We start from the raw sequence: 25629 nt of genomic DNA, 5'->3' as shown, positions 1-25629 counted from the left end.
GCCTTAAAAGAGGTCTGGATACACATGATGAGAGCATTATACTGCCTCTGTACAAATCCCTAGTTAGACCGCACATGGAGTACTGTGTCCAGTTTTGGGCACCGGTGCTCAGGAAGGATATAATGGAACTAGAGAGAGTACAAAGGAGGGCAACAAAATTAATAAAGGGGATGGGAGAACTACAATACCCAGATAGATTAGCGAAATTAGGATTATTTAGTCTAGAAAAAAGACGACTGAGGGGCGATCTAATAACCATGTATAAGTATATAAGGGGACAATACAAATATCTCGCTGAGGATCTGTTTATACCAAGGAAGGTGACGGGCACAAGGGGGCATTCTTTGCGTCTGGAGGAGAGAAGGTTTTTCCACCAACATAGAAGAGGATTCTTTACTGTTAGGGCAGTGAGAATCTGGAATTGCTTGCCTGAGGAGGTGGTGATGGCGAACTCAGTCGAGGGGTTCAAGAGAGGCCTGGATGTCTTCCTGGAGCAGAACAATATTGTATCATACAATTATTAGGTTCTGTAGAAGGACGTAGATCTGGGTATTTATTATAATGGAATATAGGCTGAACTGGATGGACAAATGTCTTTTTTCGGCCTTACTAACTATGTTACTATGTTACTATTTTATTTTGTTTCTAAAGTCTCCCTGAAAAAAAAAAAAATAAATCAGTGGGAGATTAATATTGCCCTTTCTGCTTGTGTGCCAGTCTTGACTCCTGGGTGTGCCATCTCTCTGTTAAGGACTGGCGGAACACACCAAGTACAAGATGAAATGGAACTAGTTGCGTTCGCTGTCCGGGGTCCACCGTGCAGGTAAAAACCCTGCTGCTAGTAAGACGGACTATATGGCGGTACTATAAGTATACACGCACGGGTTAACTTCACCCTGCGTGAAGGAAGCGATCCTGTTGCGTCACAGGACCGCGGTACCGCACATAGAGTGCGAACAAGCAGTCAGCGAACTCAACCCCAACTAGGATTGAAGTCCGATTAGACACTTGCTGGCACAACACCGCAACTGGGTGTGTAAGGAAACTAAATAATAATATAAAGGCACAAGAGTGCGTGCGGTGCCGCACAGACGGACGCCACTAGCCACCCAGGCTTGGGTCAGGAAAGCGCAGAGCAAGCGCACGGCGCCGTACAGGCGGAAACAGCAACTGGTAGCTGTAATGTGTGTTACGTGCTGTTGGATAAGTCGGGCGCTAGATAGCAAACATACACCTTCCGCGAACAGTCATTCAATAGGGAGGGTTATTTAAAGAGCGACTTTCACTCACAACACACACACATATTTACAAGACAATACTAGTGCATGGCCGTGCGGTCTTGCGCAGTTTATATAGCTGCAGCACAGGAAACAGCTACAGAAGTTTTGCCCTTTCAGGACCTGCCAAAAGGACCAATGGGATGTGCTGCAGTACCTGAGCATGTGACCCTCGATCTCCAACGGGAGATCCTGCCCTGGGCATGCTCAGACAGAGAAAAGCAGGACTTAGGTCCAGAAACGTCCACTCGCCGCTGCCCAGCACTGGCTTCAATGGCAGAAGCAGGAAAAGCAGCAGTAACTCTTCGCACAGAGTCAGACTGAGCGAGACGCTGGGATCGACGTCCCTGCTGAGCAGACTCCACTGCGGCTGGAGAAGAATGGGAGACGGCAGCGGAGACGGATCGAGATTCCCCCTGTGCAGCAGAGGAAACTCGACTCCTAACATTACCCCCCCTAGGGCCCCCCCTCCTTGGGCCTCGCTACGTTCGAAGGCAGCAATGAGCTGCGGGGCCCGAATGTGCTCAACAGGCTCCCAGGACCTGTCCTCGGGGCCATAACCCTTCCAGTCTACCAAATAAAATTTTTTGCCACGTACAACCTTGAACCCCAAAATAGCGTTCACCTCATAATCGTCCGTAGACGAACCCGATGTCCCAGCAGATGACTCGGAAAACCGGGACATATACACGGGTTTCAAGAGGGACACATGAAACGTGTCGGTGATACCCAGGCGTGGCGGAAGGGCCAGAAGGTAGACCACAGGATTAACCTGTTCGAGGACCTTGAAGGGACCCAAGTAGCGAGGTGCAAACTTAGTGGACTCTACACGCAGCCTGATGTTACGGGCGGAGAGCCATACTAAATCGCCAGGAGCAAAGGTCGGGGCAGGGCGCCGATGTGCATCGGCGGAGGACCTCATTCTCTCCTTCGAGGCCCGAATGGCATCCTGAGTGCGGTCCCAAATGTCCCATGCCTCCACTGCCCAGTCTGCCACCCTGGAGTCAGCAGAGGACACGGGCATATGCACAGGAACCAGCGGATGCTGGCCGTAATTAAGGAGGAAAGGAGTCTGACCGGTGGAGTCAGCTACAGCGTTATTAAGGGCGAACTCCGCCCATGGTAATAAAGATGCCCAGTCATCCTGCCTGGCAGAAACAAAATGTCGCAGATATGTGACCAGAGTCTGATTGGCCCTCTCCACCAACCCATTCGTCTCGGGATGATATGCGGAAGAGAGATTTAACTCAATGCTGAGAAGACGACAAAGCTCTCTCCAAAACAGAGACGCAAACTGGGGACCCCGGTCACTGACAATTTTGGCTGGCATGCCGTGTAGGCGGAAGACGTGTCTTATGAACAACGCTGCCAAGGCCCGTGCAGAAGGTAACCGTGGGAGCGGCACCAAATGCACCATTTTCGAGAAATGATCGGTAACGACCCAAATGACGGTACAGCCGCGAGACTTGGGCAAACCCACCACAAAGTCCATCCCGACCATCTCCCAGGGCCTGTCTGCGACTGGCAAGGGATAGAGTAACCCAGACGGCCGTTGTCGAGGAGACTTATTTTTGGCGCATAAGACACACGCCAGAACGTAATCTCTGACATCTCGGAGCATATGCGGCCACTAGTACGTCCTCGCCAGCAGCTCAGATGTCCTTTTTGTCCCAAAGTGTCCACCCACCCTGGAGGAATGAGCCCAAGAGAGAACCTCCGGTCGCAAATTTATGGGCACAAAAGTCTTGCCCGGAGGCACAGACTCAAGCGACATCGGAGCCACGGTTCTCAAGCTCTCAGAAGGAACAATAAGCCGAGGCTCTCCTTCCTCCTCCTCAGATGACACAACAGAGCGAGAAAGAGCATCAGCTCGAATGTTCTTCTCCCCAGCAAGATAATGGAGGGTGAAGTGGAATCGGGAGAAGAATAAGGACCATCTGGCCTGGCGAGAATTTAGCCGCTGGGCTGTTTGCAAATATAGCAAATTTTTGTGGTCAGTAAAAACTTGAAAGGGAAAACGAGCCCCCTCCAAGAGATGTCTCCAATCTGAGAAAGCCAATTTCATCGCTAGCAACTCCCTGTCCCCGATGGAATAATTCCTCTCCGCTGGTGTGAAGGTCTTGGAGAAGAAGAAGCACGGATGCTTCCGACCTTAAGCATCCTTTTGGAAGAGGACTGCTCCAGCACCAACGGAAGAGGCATCCACCTCCATTATAAACGGCTTATCGACATCGGGACGATGTAGGATGGGAGCGCTAGCAAAATGAGACTTAGTAGAAGAAAAGGCCCTGGAGACCTCTTCAGACCACACTTTGGGATTTGCTCCCTTCTTGGTGAGGGCTACCAAGGGAGCTACCAAAGTTGAGAAATGGGGAATGAACTGGCAGTAATAATTAATGAACCCCATAAAGCGCTGCACCGCTTTAAGTGAATGGGGTTCTTGCCAGTCCATCACAGCCTGTAGTTTGGCAGGATCCATAGCCAATCCCTGGGCGGAGATGATATAGCCCAGGAAAGGTAAGGACTCCTGCTCAAACACACACTTCTCCAACTTCGCATAAAGAGAGTTTGCCCGTAGGAGGTCGAAGACTCTGCCAACATCTCTCCGGTGGGAGTCAATATCTGGAGAAAAGATGAGAATATCATCCAGATAGACTACAACCGAGGTGGAAAGCATATCCTGGAAGATGTCGTTGACAAAGTCTTGGAAAACGGCTGGGGCATTACAGAGCCCGAAGGGCATCACCAGATACTCATAGTGCCCATCTCTGGTGTTAAATGCCGTTTTCCATTCGTCCCCCTCACAGATGCGAATCAGGTTATAAGCACCCCGCAGATCTAGTTTAGTAAACACTCTAGCTCCCCGAAGCCTATCGAAAAGCTCAGATATCAAAGGCAAAGGGTACTTGTTCTTAACTGTGATAGCATTAAGACCCCTGTAGTCTATGCATGGACGTAGTTCTCCATTCTTCTTCTGCACAAAAAAGAACCCTGCCCCAGCAGGTGACACTGACTTCCTGATGAACCCTCTTGCCAGATTCTCTTGAATGTACTGAGACATTGCCTCCGTTTCCGGGAGAGATAATGGATAGACTCGACCCTGGGGAGGCTCAGCACCAGGCAAGAGATCAATAGGACAGTCATAGGGGCGATGGGGCAGAAGGGTCTCCGCTGCCTTTTTGGAGAACACGTCTGCATAAGACCAATATTGCTTGGGGAGAGAGGAAAGATCTGCGGGTACCTCTGTAGTAGCAACCTGAACGCACTCTCAATAACACCTGTTCCCACAAGATTCACCCCATCCCAGAATTCTGCCTGAGGACCACTCGATGTGAGGAGAGTGGTACCGTAACCAAGGTATCCCCAAGAGAACCTCATCAATTCCCTCAGGAATGACGAGAAGAGATATAATCTCCTGATGAGATGGTGACATGGACAGAGTAAAAGGGATAGTTTGATGTGTAATCTGTGTGGGCAGTGTCGACCCATTCACCACTCGTACCGTTACTGGTTGAGATAGCATGACCAGAGGAATTGCGTGACGTTGGGCGAAGGCTGAAGACATAAAATTGCCCTCCGCCCCAGAATCCACGCAGAGTTCTACCGAGTGAGAGGATGAGCCCAATGTTATTGTCCCCTTAAAGGACAATTTGGAGGCAAACGTCGCTATGTCTAGTGCACCTCCACCAACTACCACTAGACGCTGACGTTTCCTCGACCGCTGGAGACATCTGGAGGCAAGATGTCCTGACTGTTGGCAAAGATGACAAATCTGGAGTGCACGAGCGGTCCGGGACTTAGATCCCGCTCGTGACTCTACCACAGGCTCATGGGGCTCAGGAACCTGGTCTGGAGATTCCAAAGGTTTGGCGAAGGTGGGAGCCAGCCGAAACCTCTGCCTACACTGGGCTCGCTCTAACCTCCGCTCATGAAAACGGAGATCAATACGAGTGGATAGAGTTATTAATTCCTCCAGTGTGGCGGGAATCTCCCTAGTGGCCAGGGCGTCCTTAACGTGGTCAGCCAGCCCCCTCCAAAATATTGGAATGAGGGCTTTATCCGACCACTCCAGCTCAGATGCTAAGGTGCGGAAGTGGACGGCAAAACGACTGACCAAGGACGAGCCCTGAGTCAATGCCAACAATTGGAGTGCCGTATCATGGGTGACACGAGGTCCTAAAAAGACCTAATTCAGAGTGCTCAGAAATAACGGAGCACTCTGCACCACATGATCGCCATGCTCCCACAGCGGCGTAGCCCACTGCAACGCCCTGTCCGACAATAAAGATATGATAAAGCCCACCTTAGCCCGCTCTGTAGGGAAACGAGAGGCCAGAAGCTCGAGATGTATTGAGCACTGACTCACGAAACCCCTACAGGACTTACTGTCACCAGAAAATTTCTCTGGTAGCGGGAGGCGAGATAGCGTCGGTACAGGGGCGGCAGTGGACAAGGTAGCTGCAGCCACACTTGCAGCCTGAACAGCGACAGCAGTAACATCCACAGCTGAGGTTGAACGCTCAAGAGCCGCCAACCTTCCCTCCAGCTTCTGGATGTACCGCTGTAAACGCTGATCGTCCGTCATTACTAGCCAGACCTTGGTGCTAGTATTATGTTAAGGACTGGCGGAACGCACCAAGTACAAGATGAAATGGAACTAGGTGCGTTCGCAGTCCGGGGTCCACCGTGCAGGTAAAAACCCTGCTGCTAGTAAGACGGACTATATGGCGGTACTATAAGTATACACGCACGGGTTAACTTCACCCTGCATGAAGGAAGCGATCCTGTTGCATCACAGGACCGCGGTACCGCACATAGAGCGCGAGCAAGCAGTCAGCGAACTCAACCCCAACTAGGATTGAAGTCCGATTAGACACTTGCTGGCACAACACCGCAACTGGGTGTGTAAGGAAACTAAATAATAATATAAAGGCACAAGAGTGCGTGCGGTGCCGCACAGACGGACGCCACTAACCACCCAGGCTTGGGTCAGGAAAGCGCAGAGCAAGCGCACGGCGCCGTACAGGCGGACACAGCAACTGGTAGCTGTAATGTGTGTTACGTGCTGTTGGATAAGTCGGGCGCTAGATAGCAAACATACACCTTCCGCGAACAGTCATTCAATAGGGAGGGTTATTTAAAGAGCGACTTTCACTCACAACACACACACATATTTACAAGACAATACTAGCTCATGGCCGTGCGGTCATGCGCAGTTTATATAGCTGCAGCACAGGAAACAGCTACAGAAGTTTTGCCCTTTCAGGACCTGCCAAAAGGACCAATGGGATGTGCTGCAGTACCTGAGCATGTGACCCTCGATCTCCAACGGGAGATCCTGCCCTAGGCATGCTCAGACAGAGAAAAGCAGGACTTAGATCCAGAAACGTCCACTCGCCGCTGCCCAGCACTGGCTTCAATGGCAGAAGCAGGAAAAGCAGCAGCAACTCTTCGCACAGAGTCAGACTGAGTGAGACGCTGGGAACGACGTCCCTGCTGAGCAGACTCCACTGCGGCTGGAGAAGAATGGGAGACCGCAGCGGAGACAGATCGAGATTCCCCCTGTGCAGCAGAGGAAGCTCAACTCCTAACACTCTCTCTCTCAAATAGTGGGCACTGGGCCATAGAAAGCATTTTTTTTTTTTATTGTGTTTCTAAATTCTCCCTGAAAAAATCAAAAAGAAATCAGTGGGAGATTAATATTGCCCTTTCTGCTTGTGTGCCAGTCTTGACTCCTGGGTGTGCCATCTCTCTCTCTCAAATAGTGGGCCATAGAAAGCCTATTTTTTTTTAATTTGGTTTCTAAAATCTCCCTGAACAAATCAAAAAAAAAAAGTGGGAGATCAATATTGACATTTCTGCTTGAGTGACAGTCCTGCGTGTGTGGCATCTCTCTCATTTGGTGCCACCGAAAACAGAGTGTGGAACATTGTGCCTGATTTTCCTTGCGGTCTCACCCACCTGTAAAGGGATATCTAAATCATACTGAAGTTATAGCTCACCATGTAAGTTGTTTGACAGCAACAAATACCGTTACTTTGGTTACGTTTTTAAAATAATGAGGAAGTCTGGTGGAAGAGGTAGTGGGCGTGGGCGGTCATTGTCAGCTGGTAATGATGGTAGTGGTAGTGGAGCATCAGGTGGTCGTGGGAAAAAAAATATTGCACTTAAGCCTGGAGCTGTGGAGCCAGGTTCATCGTCTGGCTACAGAAGGCCTCGAACGCTCCCTTTTCTGGGAGTAGGAAAACCGCTTTTAAAGCCGGAGCAGCAAGAGCAAGTTTTGGCTTACCTTGCTGACTCATCCTCTAGCTCTTTTGCCTCCTCTTTTGAAACTGGTAAATGTAAAAGCAGCGCGTCGTTAGTGGATGTTCACGGTCAGGGACAAGTCGCTTCCTTGTCCTCTTCAGCAAAAACAACAGCAGAGAAGGATGCAGCAGGCGACACAACGGGTTACTCCATGGAGCTCTTTACACATACCGGCCCTGGCTTAGAAAGTGAAGCAGTTAACAGGCCATGCCCATTACAAGTTGAATCTGACATGGAGTGCACTGATGCACAGCCACAGCCAGATTACTATGCTGGTCCTTTGACTCAGACCACAACATTGCCCTCGCAGGGTACTGATCCAGAATCAGACCCTGATGAGACTATGTTGCCCCGTCAAGAACGCTCTACCACCGACTTACACGGTGACACAGACGAAGTTGCGCACAAGCTAGAAGAGGAGGTAATAGATGACCCAGTTGTTGACCCCGATTGGCAGCCATTGGGGAAACAGGGTGCAGGCAGCAGTAGTTCTGAAGCGGAGGAGGAGGGGCCGCAGCAGGCATCAACATCGCAACAGGTTCCATCTGCCGGGCCCGTAGATGGGACAAAACACGTGGCAAAGCCAAAAACTGTTGGAGGACAGCGTGTCCTGTTGTGAATTCTGTGGCAGAGCTCCCTCCTGTGGTCACAAGTGGTACTTAGGCTGATTCTCTCTGTGAGCTTCTGTTGGTGGAGGGAAGTGGTACTGCGGCTTCTGAGTTTCCTCCCTCAGGTGATCTGGTGAGGTCGTTAGGTGCTTCTCTACTTAACTCCACCTAATGCTTTGATCCTGGCTTCCTGTCAATGTTCCAGTGTTGGACTTGCTTTTCCCTGGATCATTCCTGTGGCCTGCTGCTCTGCATAGCTAAGTTCTTCTTTGCTATTTGTTTGCGATTTTTTCTGTCCAGCTTGTCTAATTTGTTGCTGGAAGCTCTGGGACGCAAAGGGTGTACCTCCGTGCCGTTAGTTCGGTACGGAGGGTCTTTTTGCCCCCTTTGCGTGGTTTTCTTTAGGGTTTTGTGTAGACCGCAAAGTTACCTTTTCTATCCTCAATCTGTTAAGAAAGTCGGGCCTCACTTTGCTGAATCTATTTCATCTCTACGTTTGTCTTTTCATCTTAACTCACAGTCATTATATGTGGGGGGCTGCCTTTTCCTTTGGGGTATTTCTCTGAGGCAAGGTAGGCTTATTTTCTATCTTCAGGCTAGTTAGTTTCTCAGGCTGTGCCGAGTTGCATAGGCAGAGTAAGGCGCAATCCACGGCTGCCTCTAGTGTTGTTTGGAGAGGATTAGGGATTGCGGTCTGCAGAGTTCCCATGTCTCAGAGCTCGTTCTATGATTTTGGGTTATTGTCAGATCACTGTATGTGCTCTGACCGCTATGTCCATTGTAGTACTGAATTGCCTTTCATAACAGTGTCCATCTGGTTAAAGCTCAGTCTGCAATGCCTGAAAAGGGATCCGAGGCTCGAAAGAGTGCAGTCTGGCATTTTTTTAAACAACATCCAATTGAAACGCACAAAGTCATCTGTCAAAAATGTTCAACTACCTTAAGCAGAGGTCAGAATCTGAAAAGTCTCAATACAAGTTGCATGCATAGACATTTAACCACCATGCATTTGCAAGCCTGGACTAACTACCAAACGTCCCTTAAGGTTGTAGCACCCTCGGCCAATGAAGCTACTCACCAACGCTACATCCCTGCCGTCACTGTAAGGCCACCATTTTCCGCACCACCTGCAGTATCTGTGCAGGTTTCTTTGCCAGGCCAAAGCAGTCAGGGTCAGGGAATCACCAGTTTTGTAGTAGGAAACACTGCATCTAGGGCACAGGCGGAAACAATACCGTCTCCAACTGTCTCTCAGTCTGCCATGTCCACCGGCACACCCGCTAGTTCCACGATCTCCAGCTCTCCAGTCCAGCTCACCCTACATGAGACTCTGGTTAGAAAAAGGAAGTACTTATCCTCGCATCCACGTACACAGGGTTTGAACGCCCACATAGGTAGACTAATCTCGTTAGAGATGATGCCCTACCGGTTAGTTGAAAGTGAAGCTTTCAAAGCCCTGATGAACTACGCTGTACCACGCTACGAGCTACCCAGTCGACACTTCTTTTCGAGAAAAGCCATCCCAGCCCTCCACCAGCATGTTAAAGAGCGCATCGTCCATGCACTCAGGCAATCTGTGAGTACAAAGGTGCACCTGACAACAGATGCATGGACCAGTAGGCATGGCCAGGGACGTTACGTGTCCATCACGGCACACTGGGTGAATGTGGTGGATGCAGGGTCCACAGGGGACAGCAATTTTGGGACAGTTCTGCCTAGCCCACGGTCTAGGAAACAGTTGGCTCTAGGTGTTCGCACCCCCTCCTCCTCCTCCTCCTCTTCGTCCTTCTGCAGAAGCGAGAGCTCGTCCACAGACCGCAGTCGCCAAACCACTCCATCCGCAGCTGGCACTGTTGCACACCAGTTGTCCCATTATGGGGCAGCTACTGGCAAGCGTCAGCAGGCTGTATTGGCTATGAAGTGTTTGGGCGACAACAGACACACCGCGGAAGTTCTGTCCGAGTTCTTGCAGACAGAAACGCAGTCGTGGCTGGGCACAGTAGATCTTGAGGCAGGCAAGGTAGTGAGTGATAACGGAAGGAATTTCATGGCTGCCATCTCACTTTCCCAACTGAAACACATTCCTTGCCTGGCTCACACCTTAAACCTGGTGGTGCAGTGCTTCCTGAAAAGTTATCCGGGGTTATCCGGCCTGCTCCCCACAGTGCGCGGACTTTGCTCACATATCCGCCGTTCGCCCGTACACTCCAGCCGTATGCAGACCTATCAGCGGTCTTTGAACCTTCCCCAGCATCGCCTAATCATAGACGTTGCAACAAGGTGGAACTCAACACTGCACATGCTTCAGAGACTGTGCGAACAGAGGCAGGCTGTTATGTTTTTGTGGGAGGATACACATACACGGGCAGGCAGTAGGATGGCAGACATGGAGTTGTCAGGTGTGCAGTGGTCGAAGATACAAGACATGTGTCAAGTCCTTCAGTGTTTTGAGGTATGCACATGGCTGGTTAGTGCAGACAACGCCATAATAAGCATGAGCATCCCCCTAATGCGTCTGCTGATGCAAAGTTTGACGCACATAAAGGAGCAGGCATCTGCAGCCGAGGAAGAGGAAAGCCTTGACGACAGTCAGCCATTGTCTGGTCAGGGCAGTGTACAGGACGAGGTAGCGGGCGAATAGGAGGAGGAGGACGAGGAGGATGATGGGGATGAGTATTTTTTTAATGAGGACGCTTCTCCGGGGCCACTGGAAATTGGTGGCGTGGCAAGGCCGGGTTCTGGGTTTCTGAGGGACACAAGTGACGTAGATTTGCCTGAAACTGCCCCTCAACCAAGCACAACCGCAGATTTGACAACTGGAACTTTGGCCCACATGGCGGATTATGCCTTACGTATCCTCAAAAGGGACACACGCATTACGAAAATGATGAACGATGACGATTACTGGTTGGCCTGCCTCCTTGATCCTAGCTATAAAGGCAAATTGCAAAATATTATGCCACATGACAACTTGGAACTAATATTAGCAACCAAACAATCAACTCTTGTTGACCGTTTGCTTCAGGCATTCCCAGCACACAGCGCCCGTGATCGTTCTCACACGAGCAGCAGGGGGCAGCAGACCAGAAATGTTAGAGGTGCAGAAATCCGAAGTGGCGTTGGACAGAGGGCTTTTCTGACCAGGTTGGGGAGTGATTTTGCTATGACCGCAGACAGGACAGGTACTGCTGCATCAATTCAAAGTGACAGGAGACAACATTTGTCCAGTATGGTTACAAACTATTTTTCATCCCTTATCGATGTTCTACCTCAACCGTCATTCCCATTTGATTACTGGGCATCCAAATTAGACACCTGGCCAGAATTGGCAGAATATGCATTGCAGGAGCTTGCTTGCCCGGCAGCTAGTGTCCTATCAGAAAGAGTATTCAGTAGAGTTGAGCGACCTTGACCTTTTTAGAGTCGAGCCGGGTTTCGCGAAACCCGACTATCTCAAAAGTCGGGTCGAGTGAAATCGGCCGATTATGACGTAAAGTCGGGATCGACCGAAACACGAAACCCAATGCAAGTCAATGGGGCAGCATAGTCGGCAGTGAGTGGGGGCCAGGAAAACACCTAGAGTGCCCATTTTAATGTCAAAACCATCCATTCTTCTTAATGAAGCTTGTCAAGCGTAATTTACCTTATAATAATTGGAAGGCATTTGAAATTGGGGGTCATTTGGCTAAAGTTGTGGTGGGTAGCGCTGGTTCAAGTAATTAGTGGGCCCAGGAAATCTGGACCACGTCACGGCAGTGGAGCAGGGAGAGGTAAGTATTTCAACTTTGCAAGTGCTGTGAACCTGAGCAAGCAGGGGGGGCCCACTCGTTGGCATTGGCACTGGCACAGGGCCCCTCAAAGTACAGCGGTGTGTTTGCACGGCGGGGGCGCCTCCCACCGGCAGCAACACTTTTGCGTACCATGAGAGGCCCTGTGCCAGTGACGTCGCCAACTAGTATTCCTCCCCCCACCTGATGAAGGAACCTGCACTTTCATCTGCACCTTCCTGTTTGTCCCCGTGTAAGGTGGTATGGTATGCGGGAAGGGGGACCTGACTTTCAGCAGGGTCACAATCTTGCAGTGTAGTGTGCACGGGAAATGTTGCGTTATGGGTCAATGTACCAGCAGACTCATCTATCACTGGCTGGGCAATGGGCAGGATGAGGAGGAAACACAGATATAGGCCCAAAGAATAAAGTGGGCTAAATGCAGTTCAAAATTGGTAACACAGGACTAATCAGGGGGCATTGCAGTGGAGGACAACTGGAATGAGAGGCTGACACAGAGAGTAGGCCCAAATCAGTAAGTAGTCGAAATGCAGTTCAAAATTGGCAACAGTAGTAAACAGGCGGCACAGCTTTGTTCAGTGGAGGAGAACAGCAAGGAGTGGCAGACACCGATAGTAGGCCCCAACCCAACTAGTAGGCCAAATGCAGTCTAACATTAACAACTACTTAACGAGCGCCTGAAAACGGAATTTCAGGACAGGAAACCAGGAGAACAGCAAGGAGCGGCAGACACCGATAGTAGGCCCCAAACCAACTAGTACGCCAAATGCAGTTGTTCCGTTTAACCACAATTTAATGAGAGCCTGAAGATAGAAGTTCAGGAAAGGCAACCTGGAGAACACCTTGGAGTGGAACACACCATCTCTCTACACCCCATACCCAATTTGTAGGCCTAATGCAGCGTAGTTTCCAACAACTACTAAACGAGAGCATGATGATCGAAGCATTGGCGAGGAAACCTGGGGAACACCTTGGAGTGGAACACACCATCTCTCTACAGTGGAACACACCATCTCTCTACACCCCATACCCAATTTGTAGGCCTAATGCAGCGTAGTTTCCAACAACTACTAAACGAGAGCCGGAAGATCGAAGCAATGGAGAGGAAACCTGGGGAACACCTTGGAGTGTAACACACCATCTCTCTACACCCCATACCCAATTTGTAGGCCTAATGCAGCGTAGTTTCCAACAACTACTAAACGAGAGCCGGAAGATCGAAGCTCAGGAAAGGCAACCTGGAGAACACCTTGGAGTGGAACACACCCTCTCTCTACACCCCATACCCAATTTGTAGGCCCAATGCAGCGTAGTTTCCAACAACTACTAAACGAGAGCCGGAAGATCGAAGCAATGGAGAGGAAACCTGGGGAACACCTTGGAGTGTAACACACCATCTCTCTACACCCCATACCCAATTTGTAGGCCTAATGCAGCGTAGTTTCCAACAACTACTAAACGAGAGCCGGAAGATCGAAGCAATGGAGAGGAAACCTGGGGAACACCTTGGAGTGTAACACACCATCTCTCTACACCCCATACCCAATTTGTAGGCCTAATGCAGCGTAGTTTCCAACAACTACTAAACGAGAGCCGGAAGATCGAAGCAATGGAGAGGAAACCTGGGGAACACCTTGGAGTGGAACACACCATCTCTCTACAGTGGAACACACCATCTCTCTACACCCCATACCCAATTTGTAGGCCTAATGCAGCGTAGTTTCCAACAACTACTAAACGAGAGCCGGAAGATCGAAGCTCAGGAAAGGCAACCTGGGGAACACCTTGGAGTGGAACACACCATCTCTCTACACCCCATACCCAATTTGTAGGCCCAATGCAGCGTAGTTTCCAACAACTACTAAACGAGAGCCGGAAGATCGAAGCTCAGGAAAGGCAACCTGGGGAACACCTTGGAGTGTAACAAACCCTCTCTCTACACCACGGAAGGGCTGATTCTTAGGAAGGAAGGCTGTCGGAAAGAAGCAGGGCGCGTCCGAGGGTGATTATATTCTTATTAGGTATATACTCACCCTCGGACGCGCCCTGCTTCTTTATTTGTAATGAATGTTTATTTGCAATGTGGTTTTGACTTACTCTATTTTTTTGGTAAATAATGATTTTATTATTTTCATTGTTTTGCATCTTCTTGGCAATAATATAAAGAAGACGTGACAGGACAACACTCGGTGGATGCCATATCTGTGTTTAAAATTGAAAAAACCTTTCAGTTAACTACTTGCAGGAGAAAGTTATTGTAGCTGGTGGCCATTTTTAGTACTGTACCAGATTTTTGTTGCATGTGTTTGTTTTTAATGTTAAAATGTCTGCATTTGATATCTCTCCAGTATTTTCTTTTTTATAAGCAAAATACTTATTTTTATATTTTCTGATGTTGGTTCCAGGGGTACACGGGCAGCAGTGGTGTGGTCAGTGGAGGCCTAGTGGAAGGAGTGACCGCAGACAGGCATCGAAGGCCTAAAATAATAACACATGGCTGTAGGCAATTTTAAATTGGTTACAGGGGTACACGGGCAGCAGTGGTGTGGTCAGTGGAGGCCTAGTGGAAGGAGTGACCGCAGACAGGCATCGAAGGCCTAAAATAATAACACATGGCTGTAGGCAATTTTAAATTGGTTACAGGGGTACACGGGCAGCAGTGGTGTGGTCAGTGGAGGCCTAGTGGAAGGAGTAACCACAGACAGGCATCGAAGGCCTAAAATAATAACACATGGCTGTAGGAAATTTTAAATTGGTTCCAGGGGTACACGGGCAGCAGTGGTGTGGTCAGTGGAGGCCTAGTGGAAGGAGTGACCGCAGACAGGCATCGAAGGCCTAAAATAATAACACATGGCTGTAGGCAATTTTAAATTGGTTCCAGGGGTACACGGGCAGCAGTGGTGTGGTCAGTGGAGGCCTAGTGGAAGGAGTGACCGCAGACAGGCATCGAAGGCCTAAAATAATAACACATGGCTGTAGGCAATTTTAAATTGGTTCCAGGGGTACACGGGCAGCAGTGGTGTGGTCAGTGGAGGCCTAGTGGAAGGAGTGACCGCAGACAGGCATCGAAGGCCTAAAATAATAACACATGGCTGTAGGCAATTTTAAATTGGTTCCAGGGGTACACGGGCAGCAGTGGTGTGGTCAGTGGAGGCCTAGTGGAAGGAGTCACCGCAGACAGGCATCGAAGGCCTAAAATAATAACACATGGCTGTAGGCAATTTTAAATTGGTTACAGGGGTACACGGGCAGCAGTGGTGTGGTCAGTGGAGGCCTAGTGGAAGGAGTGACCACAGACAGGCATCGAAGGCCTAACATAACAAAAATGTCAATACAATGGTATTGTCAGTGGCAGGCATTGAAGGATGTCAGCGCATAGACTAAACATTGGTGGAGCTGTGAGATAATTTTGCAAGTGGTAGAGCACTGTTTGAGCTGGGGTGGGGGGAAACTGTCTTGTGGCCGGCGGTACAGGCCCAGGGCCCCTCATATTACAACGGTGTGTCTGACGTTGGGTGCGCACCACCACCGCCAGAGACACTTTATTGTACTAGGAGGGACCCAGTGGTAGTGCCGTCGACCAAAAGCGGGCTCACCCACCTCTTCAGACAAACTGCACTCTCACGGGTGCTGTCGCCAAGTGTCGATACCACGGCCCCGTGTGGGGAGTTTGGCCATTTAGTGAGGTGTAAACATGTCGTATGCTGGACAATCAGGTGCAGAAAATTACGAGATTGGAAAAGGCATTCAGAATAGTCCACAGGCAAGACCTTTTCATAGGAAAGCTAGGTGTCAGCCGGGCAAGGTGGGGCAAAAGATTTCGAAATCCAGTTGTGGTTCATTTTAATGAAGGTTAGATCATCTACATTTTGGGTAGCCAGACGAGTCCTTTTTTCTGTTAGTATTGAACCTGCAGCACTGAATACTCTTTCTGATAGGACACTAGCTGCCGGGCAAGCAAGCTCCTGCAATGCATATTCTGCCAATTCTGGCCAGGTGTCTAATTTTGATGCCCAGTAATCAAATGGGAATGACGGTTGAGGGAGAACATCGATAAGGGATGAAAAATAGTTTGTAACCATACTGGACAAATGTTGTCTCCTGTCACTTTGAATTGATGCTGCAGTACCTGTCCTGTCTGCGGTCATAGCAAAATCACTCCACAACCTGGTCAGAAAACCCCTCTGGCCAACGCCACTTCTGATTTCTGCCCCTCTAACTCCTCTGGTCTGCTGGCCCCTGCAGCTCGTGTGAGAACGATCACGGGCGCTGTGTGCAGGGAATGCCAGAAGCAAACGGTCAACAAAAGTTGATTGTTTGGTTGCTAATATTAGTTCCAAGTTCTCATGTGGCATTATATTTTGCAATTTGCCTTTATAGCGAGGATCAAGGAGGCAGGCCAACCAGTAATCGTCATCATTCATCATTTTAGTTATGCGTGTGTCCCTTTTGAGGATACGTAAGGCATAATCCGCCATGTGGGCCAAAGTTCCAGTTCTCAAATCTGCGGTTGTGCTTGGTTGAGGGGCAGTTTCAGGCAAATCCACGTCACTTGTGTCCCTCAAAAAACCAGAACCCGGCCTTGCCGCGCCACCAATTTCCAGTGGCCCCGGAAAAGCTTCCTCATTAAAAATATAATCATCCCCATCATCCTCCTCGTCCTCCTCCTCCTCTTCGCCCGCTACCTTGTCCTGTACACTGCCCTGGCCAGACAATGGCTGACTGTCATCAAGGCTTTCCTCTTCCTCAGCTGCAGACGCCTGATCCTTTATGTGCGTCAAACTTTGCATCAGCAGACGCATTAGGGGGATGCTCATGCTTATTATGGCGTTGTCTGCACTAACCAGCCGTGTGCATTCCTCAAAACACTGAAGGACTTGACACATGTCTTGAATCTTCGACCACTGCACACCTGACAACTCCATGTCTGCCATCCTACTGCCTGCCCGTGTATGTGTATCCTCCCACAAAAACATAACAGCCCGCCTCTGTTCACACAGTCTCTGAAGCATGTGCAGTGTTGAGTTCCACCTTGTTGCAACGTCTATGATTAGGCGATGCTGGGGAAGGTTCAAAGAACGCTGATAGGTCTGCATACGGCTGGAGTGTACGGGCGAACGGCGGATATGTGAGCAAAGTCCACGCACTTTGAGGAGCAGGTCGGATAACCCCGGATAACTTTTCAGGAAGCACTGCACCACCAGGTTTAAGGTGTGAGCCAGGCAAGGAATGTGTTTCAGTTGGGAAAGGGAGATGGCAGCCATGAAATTCCTTCCGTTATCATTCACTACCTTGCCTGCCTCAAGATCTACAGTGCCCAGCCACGACTGCGTTTCTTTCTGCAAGAACTCGGACAGATCTTCCGCGGTGTGTCTGTTGTCGCCCAAACACTTCATAGCCAATACAGCCTGCTGACATTTGCCAGTAGCTGCCCCATAATGGGAGACCTGGTGTGCAACAGTGGCAGCTGCGGATGGAGTGGTTGTGCGACTGCGGTCTGTGGACGAGCTCTCGCTTCTGCAGGAGGATGAAGAGGAGGAGGAGGGGGTGCGAACGGCTACAGCCAATTGTTTCCTAGACCGTGGGCTAGGCAGAACTGTCCCAAACTTGCTGTCCCCTGTGGACCCTGCATCCACCACATTTACCCAGTGTGCCGTGATGGACACGTAACGTCCCTGGCCATGCCTACTGGTCCATGCATCTGTTGTCAGGTGCACCTTTGTGCTCACAGATTGCCTGAGTGCATGGACGATGCGCTCTTTAACATGCTGGTGGAGGGCTGGGATGGCTTTTCTGGAAAAAAAGTGTCGACTGGGTAGCTCGTAGCGTGGTACACCGTAGTCCATCAGGGCTTTGAAAGCTTCGCTTTCAACTAACCGGTAGGGCATCATCTCTAACGAGATTAGTCTAGCTATGTGTGCGTTCAAACCCTGTGTACGCGGATGCGAGGCTAAGTAATTCCTTTTTCTAACCATAGTCTCATGTAGGGTGAGCTGAACTGGAGAGCTGGAGATCGTGGAACTAGCGGGGGTGCCGGTGGACATGGCAGACTGAGAGACGGTGGGAGATGGTATTGTTGCCACCGGTGCCCTAGATGCAGTGTTTCCTACTACGAAACTGGTGATTCCCTGACCCTGACGGCTTTGGCCTGGCAAAGAAACCTGCACAGATACTGCAGGTGGTGCGGAAAATGGTGGCCCTACACTGCCGGAAGGGATGTTGCGTTGCTGACTAGCTTCATTGGCCGAGGGTGCTACAACCTTAAGGGACGTTTGGTAGTTAGTCCAGGCTTGCAAATGCATGGTGGTTAAATGTCTATGCATGCAACTTGTATTGAGACTTTTCAGATTCTGTCCTCTGCTTAAGGTAGTTGAACATTTTTGACAGATGACTTTGCGCTGATCAATTGGATGTTGTTTAAAAAAATGCCAGACTGCACTCTTTCTAGCATCGGATACCTTTTCAGGCATTGCAGACTGAGCTTTAACCGGATGGCCACGCTGTCCTCCAACAGGTTTTAGCTTTGCCACGCGTTTTGGGCAAGATACGGGCCCGGCAGATGGAACCTGTTGCGATGTTGATGCCTGCTGCGGCCCCTCCTCCTCCGCTTCAGAACTGCTGCCGCCTGCACCCTGTTCCCCCAATGGCTGCCAATCGGGGTCAAGAACTGGGTCATCTATTACCTCTTCTTGTAGCTCGTGTGCAACTTCGTCTGTGTCACCGTGTCGGTCGGTGGTATAGCGTTCGTGATGGGGCAACATAGTCTCATCAGGGTCTGATTCTTGATCAGCACCCTGCGAGGGCAATGTTGTGGTCTGAGTCAAAGGACCAGCATAGTAGTCTGGCTGTGGCTGTGCATCAGTGCACTCCATGTCAGATTCAACTTGTAATGGGCATGGACTGTTAACTGCTTCACTTTCTAAGCCAGGGACGGTATGTGTAAAGAGCTCCATGGAGTAACCCGTTGTGTCGCCTGCTGCATTCTTCTCTGTTGTTGTTTTTGCTGAAGAGGACAAGGAAGTGACTTGTCCCTGACCGTGAACATCCACTAACGACGCGCTGCTTTGACATTTACCAGTTTCACGAGAGGAGGCAAAAGAGCTAGAGGCTGAGTCAGCAAGATAAGCCAAAACTTGCTCTTGCTGCTCCGGCTTTAAAAGCGGTTTTCCTACTCCCAGAAAAGGGAGCGTTCGAGGCCTTGTGTAGCCAGACGACGAACCTGGCTCCACAGCTCCAGACTTAGGTGCAATATTTTTTTTCCCACGACCAGCTGATGCTCCACCACTACCACTACCCTCATTACCAGCTGACAATGAACGCCCCCGGCCACGACCTCTTCCACCATACTTCCTCATTGTTTTAAAAACGTAAACAAACTAACGGTATTTGTTGCTGGCACACAAATTACACGGTGAGCTATAACTTCAGTATGATTTAGCTACCCCTTTACAGGTGAGTGAGACCACAACGAAAATCAGGCACAATGTTACACACTCTGTTGTTGGTGGCAACAAATGAGAGAGATGCCACACACGCAGGACTGTCACTGAAGCACAAATGTAAATATTAATCTCCCACTGATTTTTTTTTTTTTTTTTTTTTTTCAGGGAGACTTTAGGAAAAAAAAAATAGAATAAAATGATTTTTTCAGGAAGAATTTAGAAACCAAATAAAATAAAATGATTTTTTCAGGGAGAATTTAGAAAACAAATAAAACAAAAAAAGGCTTTCTATGGCCCACTGAGTGAGAGATGACGCACACAGGAGTCAGGAGTGGCACACAAGCCCAGAGGCCAATATTTATCTCCCACTGATTGATGTAGTGATTTTTTCAGGTAGATTTTGGAACCCAAATCAAGCTAAAAAAATAATAGGCTTTCTATGGCCCACAATTGGAGAGAGAGAGAGAGATGGCACACCCAGGAGTCAAGACTGGCACACAAGCAGAAAGGGCAATATTAATCTCCCACTGATTTGTTTTTTTTTTGTTTTTTTTCAGGGAGACTTTAGGAAAAAAAAATAGAATAAAATGATTTTTTCAGGAAGAATTTAGAAACCAAATAAAATAAAATGATATTTTCAGGGAGAATTTAGAAAACAAATAAAACAAAAAAAGGCTTTCTATGGCCCACTGAGTGAGAGATGACGCACACAGGAGTCAGGAGTGGCACACAAGCCCAGAGGCCAATATTTATCTCCCACTTTTTTTTTTTTGTTCCAGGGAAAATTTATAAACCCAATAAAAAAAATAATAAATAGGCTTTCTATGGCCCACTATCTGAGAGACAGAGAGAGATGGCACGCTTAGGACTGGCACACAAGCCCAGAGGCCAATATTAATCTCCCTTTTTTTTTTAAGGGAGAATTTATAAAACCAAAAAAAAATAAATAAATAGGCTTTCTATGGCCCACTATTTGTGAGAGAGATGGCACGCTCAGGACTGGCACACAAGCCCAGAGGCCAATATTAATCTCCCACTTTTTTTTTTTTTTCCAGGGAAAATTTATAAACCTAATAAAAAAAAAAAAATAAATAAATAGGCTTTTTATGGCCCACTATCTGAGAGAGAGAGATGGCACGCTTAGGACTGGCACACAAGCCCAAAGGCCAATATTAATCTCCCACTGATTGATTTATTGATTTTTTCAGGTAGAATTTAGAACCCAAATAAAGCAAAAAAAAAAAAAATGGGCTTTCTATGGCCCACTGAGTGAGTGATGATGCACACAGGAGTCAGGAGTGGCACACAAGCCCTGAGGCCAATATTTTTCTCCCACTGATTGATGTAGTGATTTTTTCAGGTAGATTTTAGAACCAAAATCAAGCAAAAAAATAAATAGGCTTTCTATGGCCCACTGAGTGAGTGATGATGCACACAGGAGTCAAGAGTGGCACACAAGCCCTGAGGCCAATATTTTTCTCCCACTGATTGATGTAGTGATTTTTTCAGGTAGATTTTATAACCCAAATCAAGCAAAAAAATAAATGGGCTTTCTATGGCCCACTGAGTGAGAGATGACACAGACAGGGATGGCACTCTAGCAGAAATGTCAATCTTAATCTCCCACAAAAAAAAAAAAAAAACAGGGAGTGTCCTTCAATTACTATCTCCCTGCAGTAATCTCAGCCAGGTATGGCAGGCAGCAATAAGGAGTGGACTGATGCACAAATTAAATAAAAAGTGTGTACAAACCAAAAAGATAGCTGTGCAGAAAGGAAGGAACAAGAGGATTTGTGCTTTGAAAAAAGCAGTTGGTTTGCACAGCGGCGTACACACAGCAATGCAGCTATCAGGGAGCCTTCTAGGGCAGCCCAATGAGCTACAGCGCTGAGGGGGAAAAAAAAAAAAATGTAGCTTCCACTGTCCCTGCACACCGAAGGTGGTGTTGGGCAGTGGAAATCGCTACAGCACAAGCGGTTTGGTGGTTAATGGACCCTGCCTAACGCTATCCCTGCTTCTGACGAAGCGGCAGCAACCTCTCCCTAAGCTCAGATCAGCAGCAGTAACATGGTGGTCGGCGGGATCTCCCCTTTATAGCCCCTGTGACGCCGCAGACAGCAAGCCAATCACTGCAATGCCCTTCTCTAAGATGGTGGGGACCAGGACCTATGTCATCACGCTGCCCACACTCTGCGTTTACCTTCATTGGCTGAGAAATGGCGCTTTTCGCGTCATTGAAACGCGACTTTGGCGCGAAAGTCGCGTACCGCATGGCCGACCCCGCACAGGGGTCGGATCGGGTTTCATGAAACCCGACTTTGCCAAAAGTCGGCGACTTTTGAAAATGAACGACCCGTTTCGCTCAACCCTAGTATTCAGTGCTGCAGGTTCAATATTAACTGAAAAAAGGACTCGTCTGGCCACCCAAAATGTTGATGATCTAACCTTCATTAAAATGAACCACAACTGGATTTCGAATTCTTTTGCCCCACCTTGCCCGGCCGACACCTAGCTTTCCTATGAAGGTATTGCCTGTGGACTACTCTGAATGACTTTACCAATCTCGTAATTTGCAGCAGCTGATTGTCCAGCATACGACATGTTTACACCTCCCTAAATGGCCAAACTCCCCACACGGGGCCGTGGTATCGCCACTTGGCGCAAGCACCCGTGAGAGTGCTGTTTGTCTGAAGAGGTGGGTGTGCCCGCTTTTGGTCTACGGCACTGCCACTGGGTCCCTCATAGTACAATAAAGTGTCTCTGGCGGTGGTGGTGCGCACCAAACGTCAGACACACTGTTGTAACATGAGGGGCCCTGGGCATGTACCACCGGCCACAAGAGAGTTCACCCACCCCCAGCTCAAACATTGCTCTACCACTTGCACAATTATCTCTCACAGTTACACCTATGTTTAGTCTATGCGCTGACATCCGTAAATTACTGCCACTGACAATACCATTGTGTTGACATGTATGATGGTACTTAACATAGTCTGGGGCAGTGTCCTATATTTACCCAAGTAAATACTTTGTGCAAAATTACTAGGTCTGAAACTACACAGAGGAGCCCAACCCTGTACCTAATGATTGCACCCTTTTGGTTTTTCTTATTGTTGTAATGCGAGACATTAACATGTATTGATTTTTTGGGACTACTAACTGGCAGACACTCATTACAATCGGCCGCCGCTGACAACACCAAAGGTGCCCACTGCCTGTGTACCCCTGCAAGAGAATTCAAAGTGCCTACAGCCCAATTTTATTATGTTAGGCCTTCGAAGCCTGTCTGCGGTCCGTTCTTTCTACTACTCCTCCACTGACCAGACCACTGCTGCCCGTGTACCCCTGGAACCAATTATAAAGTGCCTACAGCCCAATTTTATTATGTTAGGCCTTCGAAGCCTGTCTGCGGTCCATTCTTCCTACTACTCCTCCACTGACCAGACCACTGCTGCCCGTGTACCCCTGGAACCAATTATAAAGTGCCTACAGCCCAATTTTATTATGTTAGGCCTTCGAAGCCTGTCTGTGGTCTGTTTTTTCTACTACTGCTCCACTGACCAGACCACTGCTGCCCGTGTACCCCTGGAACCAATTATAAGGTGCCTACAGCCCTAATTTATTATGTTAGGCCTTCGAAGCCTGTCTGCGGTCCCTCCTTCCACTAGGCCTCCACTGACCAGTCTACTGCTGCCCGTGTACCCCTGGAACCAATGTTAAAGTGCCCACAGCCCTAATTTATTATGTTAGGCCTTCGAAGCCTGTCTGCGGTCCCTCCTTCCACTAGGCCTCCACTGACCTGTCTACTGCTGCCCGTGTTCCCCTGGAACCAATGTTAAAGTGCCTACAGCCCAATTTTATTATCTTAGGCCTTCGAAGCCTGTCTGCGGTCCGTTCTTTCTACTACTCCTCCACTGACCAGACCACTGCTGCCCGTTGTACCCCTGGAACCAATGTTAAAGTGCCTACAGCCCTAATTTATTATGTTAGGCCTTCGAAGCCTGTCTGCGGTCCCTCCTTCCACTAGGCCTCCACTGACCAGTCTACTGCTGTCCGTGTACCCCTGGAACCAATGTTAAAGTGCCTACAGCCCTAATTTATTATGTTAGTCCTTCGAAGCCTGTCTGCGGTCCCTCCTTCCATTAGGCCTCCACTGACCAGTCTACTGCTGCCCGTGTACCGCTGGAACCAATGTTAAAGTGCATACAGCCCTAATTTATTATGTTAGGCCTTCGAAGCCTGTCTGCGGTCCTTCCTTCCACTAGGCCTCCACTGACCAGTCTACTGCTGCCCGTGTACCCCTGGAACCCTGGAACCAATGTTAAAGTGCCTACAGCCCTAATTAATTATGTTAGGCCTTCGAAGCCTGTCTGCGGTCCCTCCTTCCACTAGGCCTCCACTGACCAGTCTACTGCTGCCCGTGTACCCCTGGAACCAATGTTAAAGTGCCTACAGCCCTAATTTATTATGTTAGGCCTTCGAAGCCTGTCTGCGGTCCCTCCTTCCACTAGGCCTCCACTGACCAGACCACTGCTGCCCGTGTACCCCTGGAACCAATTATAAAGTGCCTACAGCCCAATTTTATTATGTTAGGCCTTCGAAGCCTGTCTGCGGTCCGTTCTTTCTACTACTCCTCCACTGACCAGACCACTGCTGCCCGTGTACCCCTGTTACCAATTATAAAGTGCCTACAGCCCAATTTTATTATGTTAGGCCTTCGAAGCCTGTCTGCGGTCCGTTCTTTCTACTACTCCTCCACTGACCAGACCACTGCTGCCCATGTACACCTGGAACCGATTTAAAAGTGCCTACAGCTCAATTTTATTATGTTAGGCCTTCGAAGCCTGTCTGCGGTCCGTTCTTTCTACTACTCCTCCACTGACCAGACCACTGCTGCCCGTGTACCCCTGGAACCTATTTAAACGTGCCTACAGCCCAATGTTTTTATGTTAGGCCTTGGAAGCCTGTCTGTGGTCCCTTCTTTCTACTACTCCTCCACTGACCAGACCACTGCTCTCCGTGTACCCCTGGAACCAATTATAAAGTGCCTATAGCCCAATTTTATTATGTTAGGCCTTCGAAGCCTGTCTGCGGTCCGTTCTTTCTACTACTCCTCCACTGACCAGACCACTGCTGCCCGTGTACCCCTGGAACCAATTATAAAGTGCCTACAGCCCAATTTTATTATGTTAGGCCTTCGAAGCCTGTCTGCGGTCCGTTCTTTCTACTACCCCTCCACTGACCAGACCACTGCTGCCCGTGTACCCCTGGAACCAATTATAAAGTGCCTACAGCCCAATTTTATTATGTTAGGCCTTCGAAGCCTGTCTGCGGTCCGTTCTTTCTACTACTACTCCACTGACCAGACCACTGCTGCCCGTGTACCCCTGGAACCAATTATAAAGTGCCTACAGCCCAATTTTATTATGTTAGGCCTTCGAAGCCTGTCTGCGGTCCGTTCTTTCTACTACTCCTCCACTGACCAGACCACTGCTGCCCGTGTACCCCTGGAACCAATTAAAAAGTGCCTACAGCCCAATTTTATTATGTTAGGCCTTCGAAGCCTGTCTGCGGTCCGTTCTTTCTACTACTCTTCCACTGACCAGACCACTGCTGCCCGTGTACCCCTGGAACCAATTATAAAGTGCCTACAGCCCAATTTTATTATGTTAGGCCTTCGAAGCCTGTCTGCGGTCCGTTCTTTCTACAACTCCTCCACTGACCAGACCACTGCTGCCCGTGTACCCCTGAAACCAATTATAAAGTGCCTACAGCCCAATTTTATTATGTTAGGCCTTGGAAGCCTGTCTGCGGTCCGTTCTTTCTACTACTCCTCCACTGACCAGACCACTGCTGCCCGTGTACCCCTGGAACCAATTATAAAGTGCCTACAGCCCAATTTTATTATGTTAGGCCTTCGAAGCTTGTCTGCGGTCCGTTCTTTCTACTACTCCTCCACTGACCAGACCACTGCTGCCCGTGTACCCCTGGAACCAATTATAAAGTGCCTACAGCCCAATTTTATTATGTTAGGCCTTCGAAGCCTGTCTGCAGTCCGTTCTTTCTACTACTGCTCCACTGACCAGACCACTGCTGCCCGTGTACCCCTGGAACCAATTATAAAGTGCCTACAGCCCAATTTTATTATGTTAGGCCTTCAGTCTGCGGTCCGTTCTTTCTACTACTCCTCCACTGACCAGACCACTGC

Source organism: Ranitomeya imitator, chromosome 1 (genome assembly GCF_032444005.1).
Source record: "Ranitomeya imitator isolate aRanImi1 chromosome 1, aRanImi1.pri, whole genome shotgun sequence".
NCBI classification, from domain to species: Eukaryota; Metazoa; Chordata; class Amphibia; order Anura; family Dendrobatidae; genus Ranitomeya; species Ranitomeya imitator.
Note: the sequence above shows the minus strand (reverse complement) of the source record.